The sequence below is a fragment of the Cervus canadensis genome, chromosome 5 (genome assembly GCF_019320065.1).
Source record: "Cervus canadensis isolate Bull #8, Minnesota chromosome 5, ASM1932006v1, whole genome shotgun sequence".
In the NCBI taxonomy this organism is placed as follows: Eukaryota; Metazoa; Chordata; class Mammalia; order Artiodactyla; family Cervidae; genus Cervus; species Cervus canadensis.
In genome coordinates this window covers 18,149,262-18,172,801 of record NC_057390.1, presented here as the reverse complement: position 1 = coordinate 18,172,801, position 23,540 = coordinate 18,149,262, and the positions used below count along the sequence as shown (strand labels likewise).

The following is a 23,540-nucleotide window of genomic DNA, read 5'->3' as shown; positions in this document are numbered from 1 at the left end:
TACTTTGAAAAGTCCCACGATGTGCTGTTGCTTTCCTGGGAAACTGGAAATGCCACTCCCACTTCTTAAGGGTAAGACATTGCTGCAAGGCTGCTGACCTTGGAGAATTTTCTGACCTGGTAGACAGTGAGGGGAGTGCCTAGGGGGCTGCTAGCCGACCAGGATCTTCTTTGGAAAGGAATATTTGGCCTGACAACTTGATCACTGCTGCAATTTCTGGTGCTGTTAATACTGAGGGATGTGTGTCTGGGGCTAGAGAGGGAGGGGAGGCTTGGAAGGAGGTGTGCTGATCATTTCTTGAACTCCGCTTTCTCTTCCTTTCTGCTGCTGCAGTTAGGTTTGTTCGTTGGCTATCTGTCTCTAATGCAGTGCGCTGATGGGCACTGTCTGTTGCATGTGTCAGAGCCACTTGGTATGGGCAGCCTCGTTCCCTGACTTGACACCTCATCCCTCATCCTTCCTGAGATCGCGTCATCCTACACGGTCTGCTCTGCCAACAGCTGATAGCGAAGTGACTACAGGGAAGGCAGTGACAGCAATAGCTGTTTGGCATTTATTTTACCTTTGGTTTTTGCTCCACAGAAAATGCCAAGATTAATAATGTCTGAACTGCAGAGGAGCACTGGGTTTGAGGAAGGTGGGACACTTAGAAGTTTACCCTTTCTCTTCCTACAATACAGTGAAATGTGCGACAAGTGGTCTCTTGGAATGATTTGATGCCTCCTTTGTTTAGACATCTGTCCTTTAATGGAGCAGTGTAGACAGATAGATGCATGGAATGTTGTATGTTGTCCCTAAGGCTCAGAGATTATATATTTCTGTTCCCTGCAAATCATTCATAAGACCATTTATAGATTCAGAGGCAAAACAGAGAATTAGGCTCTGCTGTCATCTGCATTCTTGCTGCCTCTTTGTTTTCATTAGCAAAGTGAATTCCCATAGGACCTACTGACACAGCTCACAGCTGTGTAAGGAGAAGCTGGTGAGAACAGGTGCTTCCCTGCCCTCTAGGAGTTTGTCATCCAGGACAGATTGGCCTAGAGATGAATCTTACTTCTGTATCCTTTTGTTCTCTGTTACCTGCTGTATTGGGCTTCCCTGGTGGCTCAGTGGTAAACAATCTGCCTGCCAATGCAGGAGACATGAATATAATCCCTGAGTCAGGAAGATCCCCTGGAGAAGGAAATGGCAACCCACTCCCAATATTCTTACCTGGAAAAATCCATGGACAGAGGAGCCTGGAGGGTTATAGTCCACAGGGTCGCAAAGTGTTGGACACGACTTAGAGACTAAACAACAATACAACCTGCCGTATAGCTTGTGTTCATGGACGGAGCGCATATCCTTTATGCTTGGGTCTACATCCCAGGCCTGTCTTGATCATTTACTAGCTGTGTGACCTTGGGCGGCTCATTTAACTCTTCTCAGTCTCTACTATTTATAAAATGAATACAACAACATAGCCTATTATAGGCTTTGAGATTCGGCTTAGTGTTTGTAAACTAAGCCTACAGTGTGTTCAGTTCCTGGTAGTTGCTGACATTTTGGAAAATGAATCTATTGCTGAAAGAAAGTGAAAGTGTTAGTGGCTCAGATGTGTCCGACCCCATGGATTGTAGCCCGCCAGGCTCCTCTGTCCATGGAACTCTCCAGGCAAGAATACTGGAGTGGGTTGCCGTCCCCTTCTCCAGGGGATCTTCCCGACCCAGGGATTAAATTGGATCTCCTGCATTGAGGGCAGATTCCTTACTGTCTGAGCCACTGGGGAAGCCCAGGAATCTACTGCTCTCTGTGTGGACGCTGCATGTCTTGTGATGTGTGTGGATGGATTCCGGGCCCTGGATGAGTACAAGGAAGTTAAGTTTTAGAAACCTCTTACTATATATAAACCTATAGGTTAGTAGTCCTCTCTTCCACTGTCCCGTCTATATCCCTTCTCTACTGAATCAGGTTTTAAGGCTGCCATGAAATACTTAAGTTACCCACATAGCTATTATCTATGTGATAGATTCATAGTACATGTTATTTGGAAGGTTAGCCTGAACATAACATCTCAATTAACCAAATTCTGGTTCTGGCGATTTAAAGATGCTAGATGTTGATTAATTCCCCTCAATGAAAGTTCGTAATGGTTGCAGTTACTGTGTGATGTAGCTTATGGAGAGGGTTCCGTATGGATACTATTTTTTTTAATTAAAAATCATGACGTTAGATATGTTCTCTACTGCATTTATGTATGTAATAATTTAAGTTGATAATGTGTTCGTGTGTACTATGGTTATCCACTAAGTAAAATGAAAAGCACTATTACAGATTAAATGATAATTATGTTTAATCCTTTTACACAATTAGCTATGCTGGGTACAGCTCAAGTAGAATGGTTGATAGGTGAGGTGAGATTTTTTTTCATAATTGTTGTTTTACCAACCTTATAGCTCCATGGGCCAATTCTCCAGTGCGGTCTCATCAGATACGGGCTCTTTTGATTTTTTTCTGAGCAGGAAAATGAGCCTTCTGGTTTTCTCATGTTTTTGCCTCAGTCAGTTCTCCAACAGTTTCTTACAGTACTTTCATAGAATTCATGCTTCTCAAAGTCCTTTCACTTGAACTCCATGACACTGACCCCATTTCTAGTCTCCTCCTGATTCCTCCATATATGAAGAAGAATGCCAACTGCCCAATGATGTGAGGGAAAAGTGGGGGTAATTCTTTGGAATGTTAAGCATTTTTTCCTTAAGACTTTGAAGGACCAGTATATTTTGAAAGCATAGGGCCATTTTTGGAAGAAGAGAGGGAAGATGGAATTCACAGTGTTGGCATTCTTTCACATTCCAGAAGCTGGAGCATGTGTGTGTAGGGGGACGTCTTAGTTATATCAATCATATTCTACCTCTGTTGTTTGCCGATTGATGTATGAATTACGGAAACAAGATTATAAGCAACTTGAAGTCGAAGAATCTTTTTTTTAAGGAATTTATTTGCCTCAAGATACTTAGCATAGAGTAGGGAAATTAAGTTCTCAGTGAATTCTTGCTGAATGGAATTTAGAGAGACTTTCTGTTTCTCATTGCCTGCATAACATCAGGTTGCCTGAAACTGGCTCATGGGAACTTGTTCATTATGTCTGCTCCATAGATAGTAAAGCAAATGTGTATAAGAAGAAAGGCCAGTGAGAAACAGACAGAGTCAGGTTAGGATAAATGGGCCATACCCTTTTTTGATACCTCATGACTTCAAGTTACTTTTAGTAATAGAAGCCCATTAAATTTTCACACAGTGGTGAAGTGAAAAATGCTTCAAAATATGTGAATTACTTAAAAATAATGTCTCATTGAAGTTACACTGAAAACAAGAAAAATTCCTGAGACAGAGCTGATGTCTGCTGCAAGGTAGCGTGGGGCCATTCAGGGTCTGTTTTAAGAATGAACAACTTCCTAACCAAAGCTGGAGGTGCAGATAAGTAAAACTGACAGTCTGCCATGTACATGCCCAAGAAACATACTTTGATACTGAGATCTGAGAATATTTCTGCAGTCCTACCACTGTTAATGTTATCACTTGGTGGCTAAAGAGTGTTGATAAGCAAGAGGCTGTGGGAAAAGAGGTAGACCAAGTATTTTTAAATGAACACAGTATCTCATTACTAAATATATTATATCCCTACTTACCAAGAAAAATTCAACCCTTTGGGCCAGGAATGGTCATGGAAATGGTAATTTCTCTTGTCCACGTGGTCTATTTATTTTGCTCTTCTTCAGTTTCTCTAAGGTAGTCTGGGACAAACCTGATCACCTGGTAGAATTTCCTTGAAGCAGTTGTGGTCTTAGTCATGGAGTGAACAAGGGATGTGCTGACTTGTGTGTTTCGGTGGGCTTGGTAGAAAATGGCAGTGTCTTTGACATGTGATCCTTGGTTCCACCTCTTCTGATGCTTTGCTCATGACTGACACATGGGGTACTTGTTTTCCTGACAAGTACCTAACCACGGTAGACCTCTTAGGGACATTCCCGTGAAAGGGAAGGCAGACCAATTCTGTCCTTCTATGAAAAAAAGGGTGATTATAGTCTTCCCAGTGATCAGGTACAGTTGTGAGAGTTGGACCGTAAAGAAGGCAGAATACTAAAGAATAGATGCCTTCAAACTGCAGTGCTGGAGAAGACTCCTGAAAGTCCCTTGGACAGCCAGGAGATCAAACCAGTCTATCTTAAGGGAAATCAACCCTGAATTCTCATTGGAAGGACTGATGCTGAAGCTGAAGTGCCAGTATTTTGGTCATCTGATACAAACAGCTGACTCATTGGAAAAGTCCCTGATGCTGGGAAAGATTGAGGGCAGAAGGAGAAGAGGGCGTCAGAGGATGAAATGGCAGGATGGCATCACCAATGCAATGGACATGAACTTGGGCAAATTTTGGGAGATTTTGAGGGACAGGGAGGCCTGGTGTGCTGCAATCCATGGGGTCACAAAGAGTTGGACACAGCTGGGTGACTGAACAACAACAATGGAGATTTGTGTGAAAAGCTAAAATAAGACTTGTTTATGGCTAAAAATACAGGCTGGCAATGTCATCTCTAGAGTGGGAAAGTTTTTTTTTGTAATTTCCATAACTTGAAAGATTTGGTGTATTTTTCCTCTAAGTTTTAATTCATTGATGTTCTGTATCTGCTTATAAAATACCCTTTCAGTTCAGTTCAGTCACTCAGTTGTGTCCGACTCCTTGCGACCCCATGAACCACAGCACGCCAGGCCTCCCTGTCTATCACCAACTCCCTAAGTTTACCCAAACCCATGTCCATTGAGTCGGTGATGCCATCCAACCATCTCATCCTCTGTCGTCCCCTTCTCCTCCTGACCTCAATCTTTCCCAACATCAGGGTCTTTTCAAATGAGTCAGCTCTTTGTATCAGGTGGCCAAAGTATTGGAGTCTCACCTTCAACATCAGTCCTTCCAATGAACACCCAAGACTGATCTCCCTTAGGATGGACTGGTTGGATCTCCTTGCAGTCCAAGGGACTCTCAAGAGTCTTCTCCAACACCACAGTTCAAAGCATCAGTTCTTCTGTGCTCAGCTTTCTTTACAGTCCAACTCTCACATCCATACATTACTGGAAAAACCATAGCCTTGACTAGATGGAACTTGTTGGTAAAGCAATGTCTCTGCTTTTTAATATGTTATCTAGGTTGGTCATAACTTTCCTTCCAAGGAGTAAGCATCTTTTAATTTCTTGGCTGCAGTCACCATCTGCAGTGATTTTGGAGCCCAGAAAAATAAAGTCAACCATTGTTTCCCCATCTATTTGCCATGAAGTGATGGGACCGGATGCCATGATCATAGTTTTCTGACTGTTGAGCTTTAAACCAACTTTTTCACTCTCCTCTTTCACTTTCATCAAGAGGCTCTTTTGTTCTTCTTCACTTTCTGCCATAAGGGTGGTGTCATCTGCATATCTGAGGTTATTGATATTTCTCCCGGCAATCTGGATTCCAGCTTGTGCTTCATCCAGCCCAGCGTTTCTCATGACGTACTCTGCATACAAGTTAAATAAGCAGGGTGACAATATACAGCCTTGACATACTCCTTTTCCTATTTGGAACCAGTCTGTTGTTCCATGTCCAGTTCTAACTGATGCTTCCTGACCTGCATACAGGTTTCTTGGAAAGTATTATTTTAATGCCAACAGACATGTAAAAACCAGAATTCATATATTTTCTAACTAGAGTCTTAAAGACCCTATCATTATAGTAACTTGAAGGAACAATGAAGTAACCAAGAACTTTGTGACTTCATAAATGGGGATATACATGATGGTTTAGGAACCCTATAACATCAGGCCCTCTTGGGTGCTTTGGTTTGCTGGTACATCTGTGTGGGACATTTTAGGCATTTGACAAAGCTTGGCTCTTTAGCTTAAATATTAATGTAAATTTAGAAAAACTGGGTACTCCTGACTTTGGAATGTGATTATAAGTTCCAAATTTTGATTATAAAATATCATTCAGTAAAAAATACAGTGTTTTAAAAATTATTTGATTTAAAACATTATCTGAAATGTTATGGCTTTTTCTAAAACTTAAACTGTTTAACAAAAATGCCTACCTAAAAACCCTATTTAGGAGATCTCTAATCTCTTATCATTTTACTGACATTATTTCCCACTATTTCTTGTGAAAATTTATTTTGAGTGCCAGTTTCCATCAGATCTTTATCATTTCATGTAAGCCTCCCCCACACAAAAATAGGGAACTGATTCATAAATGTTTCATGTAAATTCACATACAAAAATATAAACCCTTATTTGTAAAGCTAAATATTAATCAGTCAGCCTCAGGAAATTCTTGTTTTTGCAAGGACTCCAAGGGTAATAGGTTTTAGCCTGATTCCAAGTATATGGCTGAAAAGACACCCACCAGAAGCACAATAAATTTTGAGACCCTCAGGTGCCCTGTCTGTAGTCGGTTTGATTCCCCAATTTTAATTTCTTTCTGATGCTGGACCTGGAGTTTTCCCTTAATTCCTTGATTTCATCCTGTACTTGTGACTTAGACTTGGTGAATGAGCCAGACTTCTAGGATAGGATTCCTATACTCATCTTGAAGCTGCTACATCAGCTCTGCCTCAGATCCCAAAGACAAGATTTCCCAGGTCAACATGTGGCTGGACCTGAATTCTGTTTTTTTTTTTTTTTCACTGCTTGACTTGACTAGGCTTGGAGTTGGCTATGCTTTGTGTCCTAGTTTCACTAAAACCCCATGAACACAGAACTCTAAACCCTTTATGGTCACAATCCAGCAATTAAAAAAGTAAGCTATGGAAAGTAGAGGAGGGAGGATCCAGAGAACTCTGAGAGTGAAAATTTTGGTATAGTCAATAACACCTACACATTTTCTTAGTCTTTAGTTTAAATATTTGTTACTGGGTTTACTTAAATTGCAGCTTCTTTCCTAATTTTCTTTTAAGGTTTTAACTGACAGGATAGAGTGACATCCGTACTCTTTAAATTTGGGGGAAAGAATGGAATATAGTGGTTGAATGAAGGAAAAAAAAGAATCTTTGGGAAGAAGCCCAGTGATTTGAAACTATGTGGCTTTGACTGGGACCTCATTTGATACTGGGTGGCTCACTAAGTAATAGAGGCAAATCAAATCAATGGACTTTTTCATTAATTTGGCTCATAAAAAAGAGTCAGTCAGTATGATACCTAAGGGAATATTCACATAAAGTCAGATTCAAATATAACTAATTAAAAGGAATTTCCAAGAGTAACTCAGCATAATGCCAAGTTAAAGGGCAAATGCACTGGAGGAGCTAGGAGCGCTAAGGGAATTCAGGGAGAGGTTGTGGTTAGTACCAGCAAGAGCCTTGGGGAACGAGACTCAAGGTCAGAGATTAGAATCAAGAAAAGTTGGATGAATTTTACCAGTCCAAAGGATAATACTCAAAGAAGATAGAATCAAATATCAAGAAGAATCAGAAAAAGATATATTGAGTATTCCATGGACTTCCCTGGTGGTCCAGTGGCTAAGATTCCAGGCTCCCAATGCAGGGGCCCCAGGTTCAATACCTGGGAACTAGATCCCACATACCACAACTCAGCTAGAACTACAGATCCTAAGTGCTGTAGCTAAAAGATTCTACGTGGCTATAATGAAGATTGAAGATCTGGCATGCTGCAACTAAGACCCGGCACAGCCAAATAAATAAGTATAAATATTAAAAGAATGTTCTAAGGCTCTGGTTCCTGCGTGTGTTAATGACCTAGGGAGCTACCTAGGGTAGCAGAGAGGACAGAAGGACCCGGAAGCCACACAGGGCCAGGAACCTGGGAGAGAGGTAAAAAAGTAGCCAGAAAAGGACTCCAGATTGAAAAACAAGAGGAAATGAATTTAGTAATAGTCTGGCAGGACCAGAAGAAGACAGAAATTTTGGTTGGGCATCAACATTAGTATGTTGAAAAATGTAGGCTGAGGTTTAGGTGAACTCTGGGGTGAATCTTGAAATAATCATGCCCAGTAGACGCTGAGCACAAACTCTGAGTGAATTTGCTAGTGCTGTTCACACGTGTGTTTTGAGCATCTACTGTGTAAGCCACACTAGGGTTGACATTCTGGGAAAATATGGAAGTGAATGAGACATGTCTTTGTCCCTGTATTAGTTTGGCCAAGCTATAGTCTGGCACCTCACGGGGCACTTATGTATTTTGACTATCTTCTTTTTTGTGTGTTCTGGTCACAGTTTGAGTACTGCAACCAGGTCAGCTCTCATAGGCCTAAGAGATGTTTGTTAGCATCTCTTCCCAACTCTGTGTTAGAAGCTTGAAATTTACCATGATATAAGTATTTTCATCACAGGTGGAATTTTGGAATTAGCGATTATCTAGAGGATATGAATGGCTTTTTGTTATTTTTCCTATGAAAAGTAGAAGCATTGTGTTTCTTTCTGTCCTTATGAAGGGTTCCCTTCATAAGTTATGCAAGCTGGATCTTGGCTCTACCACCTCTCAGGTTAGACATTCAGGGTCATTTTATATCTGCAATTTCAGATACATTAATTTTCTACCTTTGAGATTAGAGCAGGAATAACCTCAGTACTCTGGTAATGCCAATTACCTCTGAAACAGCCAGACTGAAAACAGATAAGAGTCCCCGATGACTGATTAAAATATGGTATCCTGAAAATTAAATGTCTAGTTTGAGTGTAAATGTAGCACAAAGATTTATCTGAATTGACTCAGATTGAATGCTAATATTGGGAAAACTCACTAGGAATAACTAGTGAGTTATTACACTCAACCAGTAGGAATAAAAAAGAAAGAACTTCATGCTTCTGGGGCATGTTAAAGTCAAGAAAATTGGGATTGAAATCTTATGATGAGCTTTTAAGTCATAAAACTTACTCATAAGAGGGCGGGAAGTCAAAATAGCAGAACTAAGGATGAAATTACAACTTCTGTGATGATACCCTCTTAGTCTAATTTTACCATGTTATCTGTGCTTTTCAAAAGTGTTATGTTAACTCAAAATTTTCATAAGAGTACAAAAGAACTTTATATGGTGGGCTTATTTCATTTTGGTCAATGCTTTTGTCTCTGGGTACCATCTAGAATTTGGATAATTACCTATTTTTAAGGCATAAATTTGAAAAAGATTTCATGAGATTAGAAAATGATTGGTCTAATGGAATTGATATCAGACTTGGCAGCAGGCTTTAAATATCCAGTTTCTATTTTAATTAATGAAATACCAACATATGGATAATGTTGAGGAATGGAATAAAGAATGGGAAGGACATATTTGAATTTTTACTTGTTTAAGCCATATCATAGATGCTAAAATGTAGGAAATGTCTATATAAAGGTTATAAAAATATCAAATGAATTTATTTTTAAGTTAATGTATTCTTTGTTTATTTTTATTGAAGCATAGTTGATTTACAATATTAGATTAGTTTTAGGTTTGAATCAACATAGTGATTCAAATTTTTATAGATTTACTCCATTTAAAGTTATTATAAAATATTTCAGTATATTCCCTGTGTGGTACAATATACACTCATAGCTTATATATTTTATGCATTGTAGTTTGTACCTCTTTGTTCCCTAGCCCTATCTTGCCCTCTTTCCTACCCTTTCCCCACTGATAATCACTAGTTTATTCTTTATATCTGTGAGTTTATTTTAGAGTATAGTTTGCTCCTGCTCATGACTTTGAGGTCAGTCTGTCTCCTTTAGATCACAAGTTTACTTAAATTATAGCCCCAGGCTGTTTCACTCATAGGTTTTTTCCAGACCCCCTCTCATATTTATTGGACCTTCATTCCAGTCTCAGCTTTAAGCAGTGAGACTTAGTTTGGTCTATCATTCATGAGACACTTCTGCTCTTTTACTAGAATTGAAGACATTGGGCTACTTCTGCTAACTTCTACTCCTGAACTCCGAAGCAACAGAAATTCTTTCATATATTATATATTGGGTTGGCTGAAAAGTTAATTTGGGTTTTTCTGTAAGATCTTAGGGAAGAACCTGAATGAACTTTTTGGTCAACCCAATATTTATATAATATATAAAAATTTGCATATATATATATGAATTTGCATATATATATATATATATATGAATCTCTAGCACTTAGCTTCTAGCAGAATGTATGGCATCAGCCATATATTAAATACTTATAATATTGAGGTTGATTGACTATGTTATGAACTTGGTTACTAACATCATAGTAAAATTTTCAGCTAATATAATGTTTTTCCAAATGAGTTTTTCTTTGTTAAGCACTGTAATACTGTGTTTAGTTAAAATTATACTGAAGCAAATTTATTTGCATGAACATGTACTTTTATATTGGTAATCCAAACTTCATTCTTTAGCTTCAAATGAATCAAAAGGATTATATGAGAATTTCAAGATCTTAAACAAGGTCTGAAAGATTCAATAAAGATATTAATACAAAATAGCAGAGTTATAGGATAAAACTTTCCTTTTGGGAAAACATAAAATAAAAATATATTTTTAAGGAAGTCATTTGATAATTTTACACTAACGTATTCACAGTTGGTGACCAAACTTGTGGAAATGTTCTGAAAACCTCAAAAATATGGTAAACAATGTAATATTTATCTGAAAGTTAAAGGAACTAATGTCAGAAAAAGAAAATGATAATTGTGAAGCCGTGAACTTTGCACATAGTTGCTCAGTTGTGTCTGACTCTTTGCAACCCCATGGACTGTGGCCCACCAGGCTTCTCTGTCCGTGGGATTTCCCCAGCAAGAGTACTTGAGTGGGTTGCCATGCCCTTCTCCAGGGGATCTTCCTGCCAGGGTTTGAACCCACATCTCTGGCATCTCCTTCACTGGCAGGCAGATTCTTTACCACTGAGCCACCAGGGAAGCCCTTGTACATAGAGTTGCTCTTAATGATCTAATATTATTTTAAGGCAAATTTAATTTTAACGTTGAACATATGGACGGTTATTTAATAAATTTTAGAAAAAATAAATTAAAAGAATTGAGGAAACAAAGGTAGTGGGGCATAGGGAAGTTCATAATACCCTTTGACTCTCAAAAATAATTTGTGTTGCATGAGGTTATGTTAAATGAATGAATCAATGCAAATAGCATGTTTATTTTGTTACTATCAGAAAAAGAGCAAGTACTTCCAGTATAATCACAGAGTAGTCAATTAGAAACTCCATATACCAAGAGCCATGAGAACATCACTCTATTAAAACCAAGTATGTTAGCATATTTGTTTTCTGAGACTGCCATAATGGTCTGGAGGCCAGAAGTTGGCAGGGCTGAAGTTCCTCTGGCGCCTCTAGGAGAGACGTTCCTTGTCTCTCTCAGCTTCTAGTGGTGTTGGCATTCCTTGGCTTGTGGCTGCGTCATTTCACATCATTTTTTCTGTGTGTCTCTAAACTCCATCTGCCTCTCTCGTAAGGATCTTGGTGATGGCACTTGGTGTTTACTCAGATAATCCACGATAAACTCCTTTTCTCATCCCTCAAGAGTCTTAATGTGATCACATCTTTTGCCATATTAAGTAATATTCATTCTTTTGCCATGTAAGGTGCTATTCACAGATTCTAGGGGTTAGGATATTGTATTGGTTTACATCTAGGGTTGCCATATCAAAAATACTGCAGATGACACAACATAACCAACAGAATTTTATTGTTTTATAGTCCTGGAGGCTAGCAGCCTAAGGTTAAGGTGTTGGCAGATTTTTTCTTTTGTTTGTTTGTTTGTTTTTATTTTGGCTTTGCCAGGTATTAGGTTCGGCACTCAGTATCTTTTAGTTGCAGCATGTGGCATCTTAGTTCCCTGACCAGGGATGGAATCCACAACCCTTGCACTGGGAGGTCTGAATATAACCATTGGACCACCAGGGAAGTTGCTGTTGGCAGATTCAGTGCCTTCCAAGGCCTCCCTCTTTGGCCTTCAGACAGCCCCCTTCTCATCGTATCCTCCTGTGTTCTTTCCTCTTTGCAGATGTGCCCCTGGTGTCTCTTTGTGTGTCTAAATTTCCTTTTCTTGTAAGGATGCTAGTCTGATTGGCTTACCCTAAAGGCCTCATTTTAACTTCTTTTACTCCTTAAAGACCTTATCCCCACATATAGTCACATTCTGACATACTGGGAATTTGGGCTTCAACATGTGAATGTGGGGGCCCAATTCGGCCCATACTATACATGAACATATATTTTTGGGTCCACCATTCAGTCCATTACAAATGTGTAACTTTCAATAGAAATCATAAGGGAAAGCTAAATATAATCTGCTATGCTCTATTCACCAGTGCAGGCAAGTGTAATACATTTATGAGGTAGTCTCATTAATATAGTTAAAATTTCAGAGAAAAACATCTCTATCAGGAGTTTCTGACAATTAACTAGAAAAATCACTTACATTTCTCAGTGAGGCAAGATTAAATGTTAGCATATTGCAAAACCTCATGCTGATATTTATTTGGGAATATAAAGAAAAGTTTCCCCTTTCATTTATGGACTTATAGATATATTTGTGAAGATTGCAATTGAAAAGAATTCTCCCTTGGCTAAAGGAAAACATGTAATTTAAGCTGAGGTGTAATTTATACTATACACTGCAATTGCCTGACTTTAATGAGAAAATAAAGTAAATTTCAATATACTTTCTTGGGAGTCATTCCAGCTCTCAATAATCTGTTACAGTGGGAGGCTAGGAAGTGGCTGTTCACAGAAAGATGGCCCAAAGTCCATGTCTATACACACAAGTTGGCTGCTTTCTTGGTAGCGCTATCTTTGATATAAAGAAAGTGAACTACTGCTATTATGTATATTTGCAGAGATATATCATGCACATACCATGTACATGCTGCCAGGACATCTAAGAACATAAACACAAATATAAAAAAATCATTCTAATTTTATAGAAGATCATTGTTTTTGTACTTTGCTTCCTTTATATTAATTTATTCCTATCCAGACCTCAGGCTCTTCTGTTTTGCCTATATGCAGTTCCACTTTCCCTTTCATTTCTAATCTGTATGGTTCGTCCATTACCTTCAGAATTATGAGCACAGACTTGGGCTGCAAGTATAGAGCAAACCTATTTAGTGTGTTTCAGAATTCATGATAATTTAAACATGTACAGGGTTGAATAGTGTCCCCAACCTCCAACTGTCTACCTGGAACCTCAGATTGTAACCTTATTTGGAAATAAAGTTGTTACAGCTGTAATTGGTTAAATTAAGATGCAATCATACTGGATTAGGGTAAGTTCAGTGACTGGGGTCTTTGTAAGGAGAGTAAAAAGAGACAGAGCCACCCTGGAGAGATGGCAATGTGAAGACTGAGGCAGAGATCTTAATGGTGGATCAACAAGGCAAGGAATATAAAGGATGGATAGCAACTACAAGAAACAATCTTCCCTCAAGCCTTTGGAGGGAGATGGTCCTGGTGATGCCTTGATTTCAGAATTCCAGCCTCTAGAACTGTGACAATAAATTTCTGTTTTAAGCCACTCAGTTTGTGGTAGTTTCATATGGGACACCTAGGAAACGAATACATGAGCATGATAATTTGAACTTATTAAGAAAGTACTTTCTTAATAAAGATAAAATTTATTAGAGAGATGAGCATAAACAAAATATAATTAGTATCAAACTGAAGTAGAAGCATTCTTTTTACAACTTTTAAATACATGGTCACCTAGTCCCACCCAGGAGTGAAGGATTACATTTGGGTGAAATTCTAATTGTTAGAATTAGTGACCTAATATCTGCTTTCCTATACTTCTACTGATTCTAGTTGTTCCCTCTAGTTAAAACTCTTGACCCCCTTTTTAAAAAAAATTTCGTGTGTGGTATAATTCACATAACATAAAATGTACTATTTTAACCATACCTAACTATACAGATCAGTGTATAGTTCAGTGTTTTTGTTGTTGTTATTTAGTCACTAAGTCATGTCCAACTCTTTGTGACCCCATGGACTGCAGCACGCCACGCTTCCCTGTCCTTCAGTGTATATAATTCAGTGTATATTCATATTGTTGTGCAATCCTCACCATCATCTATCTCCTGATGGGTGTATAACAAAAGATTAGTTAACCAAGATTACAAGGTGCAGGGTTAAAAACTTTAAATCTCACCTTAGGCTTCAAGAAAAAAAAAATTTTATGCCCAAGTTATGGGAAGAATTAGCTCCAGACTTCACTGGTCTAGTCAAACTGCATCACAGAAAATGTATTTGATCTTCAAAAGAATGTTAACCAAAATAAGGTAAACTCAAACAACAACCTTCTTAAACTGAAACTCTGTCCCTGTTAAACACTAGCTCCTCATCCTTCTCCCCACACCCTCACCCCTCCGACCCTTGGCATCTACCAGTGTACTTTCTGACTCTTTGAATTTGAATATTCTAGGTACCTTGTATAAGCGGAATCAGTAAGTCTGTACCTAATGTTTATTGGCCTGGAGAAGGGAATGTCAGCCCACTCCAGTGTTCTTGCCTGGAGAATTCCATGGACAGAGGGGTCTGATGGGCCACAGCCTGTGGAGTCGCAAAGAGTCGGACACAACTAAGTGACTAACACTAGCACACTAATATTTATTGGAATGCATTTTTAAGGTTACCTTAAAAAAGCATATTAAAAAGCAGAGATCTCCTTGCCGACAAGGATCTGTATAGTCAAAGTTACAGTTTTTCCAGTGGTCATGTATGGATGTGAGAGTTGGACCATAAAGAAAACTGAGCACTGAAGAGTTGATGCCTTTGCACTGTGGTGCTTGAGAGTCCCTTGGGCTGCATGGAGATCAAACCAGTCAATCCTAAAGGGAATCAACTCTGTACTGGAAGGACTAACACTGAAGCTGAAGCTCCAATACTATGGCCACCTGATGCGAAGAGCCGACTTATTAGAAAAGACCCTGATGCTGGGAAAGATTAAAGGCAGGAGGAGAAAGGGACAACAGGGGATGAGATGGTTGGATGGCATCACTGACTCAATAGACATGACTTTGAGCAAGCTCCTGGAGATGGTGAAGGACAGGGAAAAGTGGCGTGCTGCAGTCCATGGGGTTGCAAAGAGGTGGACATGACCGAGTGAGTGAACAACAACAAAAACACGTCTGGGCTCCCCAGGTGGCTCAGAAGGTAAAGAATCTGCCCGCAGTGCGGGAGACCTGGATTTGATTCCTGGGTCAGGAAGTTCCCCTGGAGAAGAGAATGACCATCCACTCCAATGTTCCTGCCTGGAGAATTCCGTGGACAGAGGAGGCTTGTGGGCTACAGTCCATGGGGTCACAAAGAGTTGGACACAGCTGAAGTTGAAAGTGACTAACACTTTCACTTTCTTTCACTTTTAATATGTCCTGACCTCTTTTTTTGATGTCTTTTGAAATATTTTAAAAAGTCTTCAATTGCCTCTTACTTTGCTTTTATTTTTTTGGTTAATCAGTTCAGTCTCTTCCAGTATATGAAATGGAATCTAAACTACTAGCTATTATGTTTTTCCTCCGCTGTGTTCATGTTACACATGCTTTTGCGGATCAAATGTATTTTTTGTGATGCTGTTTGACTGGACTAGTGAGGTCTAGAACTAATTCTTCCTATAATTTAGGCATAAAAGTTTTATCTTGAAGCTTAAGGTGAAATTCAAAGTTTTAAACCTGTGCCTTATATACTTGGTTAATTAATCTTTTATTATACAATTAATACATGAGTAACTTATTTTGGTAAAAGTTCCATACCATAGATAAATATGTAGAATAAAATAAGAGAGACCCTTCTTCCCACTCCCCCCTCCTAAATACTCTTCCCAAGAGGTAAACATTCAACAATTTAGATCCTTATTTTATGTATTTAAGTATGCACACACACGTACTTGTTTGTGTATGTATGTATTAATATATACACATCTGTAGTCTTATAAAAATAGGATATTGCTTTGGGTGTTTTTTTCTACATCTCAATTAATTCCCTTATACTTTTCTGAGCTAAATGGTTTGCTGGAACACTTTAAAGTCACATATATTGCTATTGAAATTTTGGTACTAGAGTAAAAATTTTGATACTAAATTCAAGACATTGTAAAATGCTATCTTTTTATGTTTTCATTTTGTCAGTGAAGATGAAATGACAGCATTGGTTGGGGCAATCAGTATCATTTAAAATGTTAACTTCTGTGTCTAACGTATTGATTATCTCCTTCAGTTTTGTACTTGTTAAATTTGAAAAGCATACTTCCTACCCTTTGCAGAGGTCACTGAAGAGAAATATTGACCAGAATTAGATTAAGGGTAGTTCCACTGTTAGAGATTTACTTCAGGTATAACTCCATCCTTAATCAATATTATTAACACACAGTTATTTAAATAGTATCAAATCTAGGTACTATGCAGGTAGTTATATGAGTTCAAGGTTTTGAGATAATGTAGTTTTCCATTTCTGGCCCTTGCCCTGTGAGCTAGTGCAGAAAGAGATCTGTTTGTGTCATTCTTTCTCAAAATAGGACTAGAAGACCTGGACCCCCAAAACTCAACCACTTAAATGCCACAGCAAGTTGTGAAAAGTGTAGTTTAGTTTCACAAATCTTTACCTGTGACTTGCCAAAGTCAAAGTAGGGAGAAGGCAAGGGCAAATGTAGTAAAATTTTAGTTTATAAGAAATGCTCAAAAATTTGAAAAAGCAGGCATATTCTCTCTATCATGACAGCTGTGGGAAAAATATCTCTCTTAACAGTGATGCCTCAAAATTTGCTTCTTGAACCATTGAGGAAGATGATTTTATACCTACCTTCTGGATGGATGTAAATGATATATTTACATGTTTGTTTCCTGAACAATGAACGGTTTCTCCACACTGGGTTTTGCTGCCAAACTGATTTATTTAGTAGTGATAGAAAAACTTTCTCTGTCAGTTAGAAATCCTGGTTGAGCGATCAGACCTGACTGTGAAATTATTGGAAGGCTACTGGGGGGGAGGGAAATACTCATGAGAAAAAGGGGCGAGTGTTAGGTAGGGGAGCTCTCTAAAGAGTCAAGGAGCATAGAATACTGTCCACAGCAGAGTGGCCAGAGCACTGCTTCTCCTGCCAGCCCTGCAGCTTATATCATGAGCTTTCTCCCAGCTATATCCCGAAGAAGGATTCGGTCTTCTTTTCTTTCATAGTAGGAAGTAGAAACCTGATTATATGAATTTTCCAGGGCTGTAGTAATAAAATATTATAGCCTCGGGTAGGGGCTTAAGCAACAGAAATTAATTTTTCTTGAAGTTTTTGAGGCTAGAAATCCAACATCAAGGTTTCAGCAGAGTTGATTTCCTTCTGATGGCTGTGATAGAAGAATCTTTTCCAGGCCACTTTCCTTGGTTTGTAGATGACCAGGTAACTGAGTGCTTAAGAATTGATGCTTTCAGACTGTGATGCTGGAGAAGACTCTTGAGAGTCCCCTGGACAGCAAGGAGAGCAAACCAGTCAATCCTGAAGGAAATCAACCTTGAATATCTATTGGAAGGCCTGATGTTGAAGCTGAAGCTCCAGTACTTAAGCCACTTGATGCGAAGAGCCGACTCGCTGGAAAAGACTCTGATGCTGGGAAAGATTGAGGGCAAGAGGGGAAGAGGACGGCAGAAGATGAGATGGTTGGATGGCATCATTGACTCAATGGACATGGGTTTGAGCAAACTCTGGGAGATAGGGAGGGACAGGGAAGCCTGGCGTGCTGCAGTCTATGGGATTGCAGTGTGTCGGAAATGACTGAGTGACTGAACAACAAAGTTTCTCCCCATGTCTTCACATAGTCTCTGCTCTGTACATGTCTGTGTCTGAATGTCCTCTTCTTAAAAAAGCCAACATCATATTGGATTAGAGCTGACTCTAATGACTGTATTTTAATTCATATCTTTAAAGACCCTATCTCCAAATATAGTTACCTTCTAAAGTACTAGGAGTTTAAGAGATCAATGTATGATTTGTGTGTGTGTGTGTGTGGTGGGGGAGGCACAATGTAGCCTGTAACACTGGCATTGCCCTGCTACTGACAGTCCAGCATGCAGAAGTGACTCTCCCAGAATAAAAATGGGGCATTCTACAAAGAGGATTCAAGGCAGCAAAAAATGATAAATGTCTTTCTACTTTTTTTTTGGTAACCGTAGTTATGGAAGTTAATTTTTTTTTAATTACAAGAAAATACTATGTACAGAAGACTTGAAAATCTAAAAAAGGAATCAACCACATGTAATATTCAGTGTTGGTAAAGGTACAAGAAAATGAGCATGTTCTCTCTGCTGGTGGGAATGCAGGCTTTTATCCACCTGGCTATCATTCTGCTTTTATACGCTGCTGAAGTGGAGTTGTGCCACTTAAATCTCTCTTCAAGAAAAAATTTGCTATTCAGCTGCAAGGAGTGCAGTTAGCAGACCATTTCCTGCTGTTGTTGGCTTCAGGATTCAGTTCAGCTTTCAAACTATGGCTCTATTCTTTCTGGGCAGCTTCTCGCCAATGAGTGATGTGGCAGGGGGTCCTAGGGTGTGGCCATTTCTGTCCAACACTGACCTCCTCTCATAGGGTATCTTTACTTTGCAGCTGCTTTTTGTTTGTCTCAGACTTGGTCAAATCTACATGGTGATCTGAGCTTTACTTTGCCCAATCATGCTGCTTCCTTCTTTAATCTTTTATCTGCATTCATCCTCAAAACGTGTTGAGCTCCTCATTTTGTCTGTCTGCATCCCAGAGTGCTCAGCTCACTCATGCATGGCATATATATTTAATAACATTTTATTTGTTTTTGCACTGTCCTTATTTTTCATAATTCTTTATTACTCCAGTCATGGGTTTGCAAATCTTTGTGCTTTTCAATGATACAAGCCCTGTGGTTTTATTGTAATATTTGTTTTCTTTCACTATATTGTGCTTAATGACCTCATGGAAATTTGGTCGTGTATCTTCCTGAAATCAGTTAAATTAGATGGCATCTGTTGTCATTCCATACAGGACCAAAGGACTCTTTGGTTCAGCCTTTGTCTCAGTCTAGGGTAGGACACCCAGTCCCAGCTCCATTCCTGAATCTAGGTTGATCTTCACTCTGGGTTTGGTGCAACCCTCCAGAAATCTTCTAATGAATTCCCTTAGAGTTGCATGAAAGTGAAAGTGTTAATTGCTTAGTTGTGTCTAACTCTCTGGAACCTCATGGACTTTAGCCTGCCAGGCTCCTCTGTCCATGGAATTCTCCAAGCAAGAATACTGGAGTGAGTTGCCATTCCCTTCTCTAGAGGATCTTCCTGACCCAGGGGTTGAACTGAAGTCTCTTGCATTGCAAGCAGATTCTTTACCATCTGAGCTACCAGGGAAGTCCTAGCATTGCATGTATTAGTTCAAATTAGTTGCCATGATTTGAAACTCAGACTATCAGAGCATGTCAGCACTTTGAATAATATACTAAGCATTCAAAAAATTTGAGTAAAATCTACATCTTGTTGCATTTTTTAGGTCTTTTAACTATTTCTTCTTAGTGGTCACAAAACCTCTTTTACTGTTTGAATATATGCAGACTGAAGCTGTAGATATTTGATAATGCTAAGCATGGTATCCTGTAACCTGTTGTCACTTATATTACTTAGCAAAAATACTAACAGGGATGGGGCAGAAGGAAAGAGTGAGTTTTACTATTGGTCTAAAGGAAACATTTTCTTTTCATTAAAGAATCAGATTTTAGACAAAGAATTTTTGTTTGTCTGGAGAGTTCATTTCCCAGTTATTCTTTGGTAGGGTAAGGTTTTATGTTTACAGTCGGAACTAGACAGGCACAGCTTCCGTAACTGAGCTCTGAATATGTACCTAAGACCAGCAGAGAAATTGTCAATGGAGTTTATATTATCTGAGAAGGAGGGTGGTATTTTTTTTTTTTTTTACAGGGTTGGAGGGTGGTAATCTTTTATTTGGATGAGGTCTCCAGGTCACCTGGGAATGTAGGATTTTCCATATAGTCCGAGAACAGGCCATAATATTCCACAGAGAATGCTGGAGGCAAAAATTCATAGGGATTAAAATTGGTAGAATGGGTGAGTCCCTTCTTAACAATGATCCAAATATACTGAATAAATCGAGGTCTCTGGGGATATAAGTGCTTAGTTTGATCTCAGATACCATGAGAGCATCGTTTGTCCTGGGCAGTAATCCAGCGTATCTTTCCTTCCCTAGCTGATATCATGCAAGATTTCCTCTTCACTTAAGAGATGAGCTTTGATTTTTGCCCTACTTTTTCCAGGTGTCCCACACTCATATGCCAATCTGGAGCCTTCATGTTGATCCCCGAGGGCAGGCCTCATCTTACATCTGATTTCATGGATTGACTGGAAATCCATGCTCTGACCATATGTCTTGAGTCACCTTCCAAGTTCTTTGAGATGGCTCCTCAGCGTCTTGGCAGCAAAGTCATATCCTTTTTAATCTTGTCACTTTTTGAAGCAAGGCACGGGGTCCTGAACTTGTTCTCTCAATCATTTTGTTGCCATTAGGAAATGAGTGAGCTCTGTCTTTCTGCCTTTTTTTTTTTTTAAGCTGTTGATTATAATGATTCCAGACTTCCTCTCTGATCCTGGAACCTGTCAGTGGAAAATGTAAGACTTTGCAAAATAAAAGCCAGCAGTGTTTTCCAAGTGTGTGTGCAGCCTGTATTTCATCTATTGATTCATGATGATGGTGCCTACAAAGCCAGAGGAATCTCCACATCATCTACAAGCCCTTTTAAGAGCTGACAAAGATCAGATCTTCTAAGTAACAAAGAAGATAGTATTTTCCATATACAATCCATGCAGCTCATACCCAGGGTCTGTGAGATTTCCGCTGGCATTATCTTTCAGTTATTACATTGACACTGCATGTTAATGCTGTCACTTGGACATCAGTAGAAAAATGTGTATTTGATTAGACTCTAATGTCTAAGACAAAATTATTGCAAACAAATCTTACTAATTCTTGATTACATATTAATGGGAGAGAACAAGCAGATGGTTTATTTTGGGGAAAAAAGTGAATAATGCATCATTCTGTAGTGCCAACAGCTCATACGAGCAGTGAGAACGAGTGCTGGATACGGGGCTTTGGAAATCCTTTCCCCTGACTTTCAGTTCCAGGTTTGATCCTGTCTGATTGCATGACTCAACCCCTCTAAACTGGCAACAGTTATCCCTATCTCATAAGGTTTTTGCTAGAATTACATGTGATAATACCTATAATTTAAAAATATTTATACTGTTACATTATATACCCAAATAATTATAAAATATCTTGCATATTGCTTGGTGCCTGATAATTTATTCATAAAAACTTCCTGAGCACATACATTACATACAGATATTTTGTTAGTGCTGGGGATGAGAGGACAGGTAAGTCAAAGTTTCAAGAAGGTTACAATCTAATCAGAGAGACAGGTATATAAGTGGACATTTTTAGTGCAGTGTGGTGAGGGCACTCACAGAGAGAGACATAAGGAAGTTAGTAGCACAGAGGAGAGACATGTAACAAGGCTTGAGATGGAGACATGATCAGGGAAGGCCCTGGGAATAAATGCCTGAGCTGAGAATGAGCCAGAAGATAATGAATAAAGATATGACACATACATTTTCAAGATGATATCACATTCATATATATGTCTTCTTTACTTTTTAATTTTTAAAATTCACATTGAATCACCATCATTTTTCATTTTTTGGTCAATTATTGGTGGTTCCAGGGCCCAGTTTGTTGGTGTTAGGAAAGGAGGAACCAAATTTATGGACCATTGTGGTAATTCTTCAGATTGGTCTCTGAAAGACTAAGAAGGAAAAAATAAGACTAGGAAGAATTAAAAGTGGGAAATACCAAGTGTTATGAAATGAGACTCTGGGAAGTATAAAGTGGAGGGAAAATATTACTCGTGTGTCCACATGTTTTCAATCTTGCTTTCCTGAGGTGGAAGCTGTCTAGAAACAGAGGCACCACTAGGCCCACTCTCTACAGCTGGTTAATCTTTTCTTTTAAGACTGGATTTGTTGAGATCAGGGTTTACAGCTTAGGAGGACCCTGGCTTAGAGTAGGTTAGGAATTACTTATAACTGATGGCTTTGAAGGCCTGGAACACGCAGAGCCCAGAAGACTCAAGGTAGAACTCTGGGAGTCAGTTAATAACATGCAGTTAAATAGACTTTTGTGGACTAAACTTGGAGCTTTACCATCCTTTGTAATTTTTGTTAATGGGTTGTTGTTCATTCACCAAGTTGTATCGTACCCCGTGAACTGCAGCGTGCCAGGTTTCCCTGTCCTTCCCTGTTTCCTGGAGTTTGCTCAAACGCATGTCCATCGATGATGCTATCTAACCATTTCATCCTGTGCTGCCGCTTTCTTCTTCTGCCTTCAGTCTTTCCCAGCATCAGGGTCTTTTCCAATGAGTTGGCTCTTTGCATCAGATGGTCAAAGTACTGGAGCTTCACCTTCAGCATCAGTCCTTCCAATGAATATCCAGGGTTGATTTCCTTTAGGATGGACTGGTTTGATCTCCTTGCAGTCCCAGTGACTCTCAAGAGTCTTTTCCAGCACCACAGTTTGAAAGCATCAATTCTTTGGTAATCAGCTTTCTTTATAGTCCAACTCTCACATCCATACATGACTACTGGAAAAACCATAGCTTTGATTATATGGACTTTTGTTGGCAAAGTGATGTCTCTGCTTTTTAATATGCTGTCTAGGTTTCTCATAGCTTTTCTTCCAAGGAGCAAACATCTTCTAATTTCATGGCTGTAGTCACCATCTGCAATGATTTTGGAGCCCAAGAAAATAAAATCTGCCACTGTTCCATTTTTTCCCCATCTATTTGCTGTGAAGTGATGGGACCAGATGCCATGATCTTAGTTTTTGGAATGTTGAGTTTTAAGCCAGCCTTTTCAGTTTCCTCTTGTTAATGGGTAAATTCATTCTGATTACCAACAGGGCATTCAGAAAATTCACCCATAAGTTAGAGTAACTTAACCACATATTTTCAGGCCAAGAGATCAGTCTATGGAAGTCTGGAGTTTGTACCTAAAATGCGTTAGTACCATTTAGTGATCATTATTTCATTTTTGTTCCCTGCTGTTAACATATTTCCTGAATACTGCATCTCTAGTATCCTCTCAATGCTTTTTTCTTCCTTAAAAAAACTTATTTTGTATTGAGGTATAGCTGATTAAAAACATTGTGATAGTTTTTGGTGAATAGCAAAGGGACTCAGCGGTACAAACACATGTATCCATTCTCCCCCCAAAATGCCTTTTCAATTAACAGTTTGGTTGAATAACAAATCAAGTAGCATTTATGGGATTAAGTGTATAGGGCACATTGCTGAATAGGTTTATAAAGTAGAGTTCTGAATTTTAAGATGCTTGCACTGTAATATCTTTCCAAGAACAAACCAACACTTGGGCCAGGCCTTCAGGAAATCCAAACATCTGGATTAAAAAATATGTCAGGAACAATCAGTCATCCAATTTTGTCAACATAATGCCAAAGGCCTAGATTACTGAAAATATTTCCAACCAGATGTTA

At 39.0% G+C, this 23,540-nt stretch overlaps 1 long non-coding RNA gene across 1 annotated transcript in view; it reads left to right on the top strand.

Annotated features, from left to right (window-relative positions):
* LOC122441273 overlaps nucleotides 1-20,467 on the top strand; it is a 66,410-nt gene extending 45,943 nt beyond the window's left edge. The window contains exon 3 of the long non-coding RNA XR_006269311.1: nucleotides 20,248-20,467. This is a non-coding gene — a long non-coding RNA (uncharacterized LOC122441273). The remainder of the gene's footprint in view (nucleotides 1-20,247) is intronic.
* Nucleotides 20,468-23,540: the final 3,073 nt, after the last annotated feature.